This window comes from Salmo trutta, chromosome 36, assembly GCF_901001165.1.
Source record: "Salmo trutta chromosome 36, fSalTru1.1, whole genome shotgun sequence".
Taxonomy (NCBI): Eukaryota; Metazoa; Chordata; class Actinopteri; order Salmoniformes; family Salmonidae; genus Salmo; species Salmo trutta.
In genome coordinates, this window is record NC_042992.1 from 37,009,809 (window position 1) to 37,012,536 (window position 2,728).

The following is a 2,728-nucleotide window of genomic DNA, read 5'->3' on the forward strand; positions in this document are numbered from 1 at the left end:
CACACGGCCCTGGTAAATAGTATTACATTGCAGGTTTCTGGCTTTTGTTCTCTTAGTCATGATGAGCTCGACTATAATCATATTACAAGCATAGCAATAGATGGCATACACCTGATCCAGCTATTTTAATTTACTGTGAAGCTGAGTATAAGCTGCCTGAACAAAAATATAAACGCAACATGTAAAGTGTTGGTCCCATGTTTTATAAGCTGAAATAAAAGATAAATGTTGCAGACGCACAAAAGATTTGGTGCACAAATTTGTTTACATCCCTGTTAATGAGCAGTTCTCCTTTTCCAAGATAATCCATCCACCTGACAGGTGTGGCATATCAACAAACTGGTTAAACAGCATGATCATTACACAGGTGCACCTGGGGACAATAAAAGGCCACTCTAAAATGTGCAGTTTTGTCACACAACACAAAGCCACAGATGTCTCAAGTTTTGAGGGAGTGTACAATTGGCATGCTGATTGCAGGAATGTCCACCAGAGCTGTTGCCAGAAAATGGAATGTTAATTTCTCTACCATAAGCCACATCCAATGTCATTTTATAGAATTTGGCAGTACATCCAGCCGGCCTTACAATCGCAGACCACGTGTATTGGTGTTGTGTGGGTTTTACTGATGTCAACGTTGTGAACAGAGTGCCCCATCGTGGCGGTGCGGTTATGGTATGGGCGGGCATAAGCTATGGACAACGAACACAATTGCGAATGATAAAATGCAATTTTAATGCACAGAGATACAGTGACGAGATCCTGAGGCCCATTGTCGAGCCATTCATCTGCCACCATCACCTCATGTTTCAGCATGAAAATGCATGGCCCCATGTCGCAAGGATCTGTACACAATTCCTGGAAGCTGAAAATGTCAACAGTTTTTCCATGGCCTGCATACTCACCAAACATGTCACCCATTGAACATGTTTGGGATGCTCTGGATCGACACCATGTTCCAGTTCCCACCAATATCCAGCAACTTCGCAAAGCCTTTGAAGAGGAGTGGGACAACATTCCACAATGAACAGCCTGATCAACTCTATGCGAATGAGATGCCGCGCTGCATGAGGGAAATGGTAGCCTGGCAGGTAGGAGTGTTGGGCCGAAAGGTTGCTGGATCGAATCCCCAAGCTGACAAGGTAAAAAATACGTTGTTCTACCCCTGAGCAAGGCAGTTAACCAGTCATGGGAACAGTGGGGTTTCAGATTTTAAAAAAACAACAAATGCATATCTGTATTCCGAGTCATATGAAATCCATAGATTAGGACCTTAACTTATTTCAATTGACTGATTTCCTTATATGAACTGTAACTCAGTAATATCTTTGAAATTGTTCCATGTTGCATTTATATTTTTGTTCAAAATAATTTTATGCTTTGTGGTTCTTTGTGGTTGAATGGATCTCAAAGTCTCACCGATTTGCCTTTCAAAATTCAGCATATTTGGACAGTTAATACACATTTCAACTTCATAAGTGTGCACAAAGAACTTAGACAACACAGGCTACATTAAATGTATTAAACAACTATTTATTCAGAGTGCAGGAAAACATTTCCACAGCTCCGTGACCATTCGGTTTTGCACAATGTCTCACTGTGTCCAGCAAAGGACTTGCGATAGACTTACCTAGCTTGATCAGACAGTGATATGTAACAAGTGACTTAGCCCCTTCAACTGTACATCACAAGAAAGACCACCCTCATCCATCATTTCGTGCCCCCATAGCCTTTCCTTTACTCAACCCCTTGCATGGGTGTTATTGGGCTGGTGCTGTTTAGTAAGGTGCTACAGAGTTCCTGGACACTCTTGTTCTCCAACCCATTTCATATACTTCACAGGAGTTGTATCAAAATGAAATGGGTAGGGTGAAATGGGAGTTACTGTTTCCTTTTTTCATACACTGCTCACTCGCTTCTGGTTGGCTCATATACCAGTCAGCTAGGTTAGAGTGCATTGTACGAGTACAGAAATGTAACTTGTCTTTCACTGAGTGGAAGAGGGGGGCTCTGCTACATCATGACATGCTGGCCAGGTTAAACTCGAGCAATCTCACATCTTGTCTCATTGCCATGGCTGGTCATTCAGAAACACGTAAAAACAGCATTTACAATATTCATATATACAAATGTATATACAGACCCACAAACAGACACACAAACACTTACAATCAGGAGAAACTCATTGAAATCTTACAATTATAATAGTCCATGTCGTCACATTGGGCAAAGTTCATGTTGATCAACGCATATAATTTTTTTTATCTGCAGATAACATCAAATACTCATTCTGACTTAAGTCAAAAAGGATCTGACAAACACTGTATTGACTTCTGCACCTGGGTCATGTTCAGTAGGCACAAAACGGAAGTAAACTGTACAATCTGAATTTGTCCAATAAACACTTGTTTTCTTTTGCAAAAGTTTTGCTATGTTGTGCCTTAATGAACGTGACTCTGCTGCCATCTTTTCCTTTGTAGCACTGTGCCCAGCTACAAGCCCCCAAGGACAGGTTTTTAGTACATTTCATCCAGATCAAAAGGATCCTGTGTTGTGTTCCAGATCATTTTGATTTGTAGATTTAAAATGTTCCATTAACTGTCCCCAGAGAACACTGTGACGTCATACAGTATTTACTCCTTTATGGCGAATTCGCCAGAGCACAACTGTACACAATACTGCTCAATCCAGCCTTCCCGTACACTATCCTCATGACTCTTTACAATAG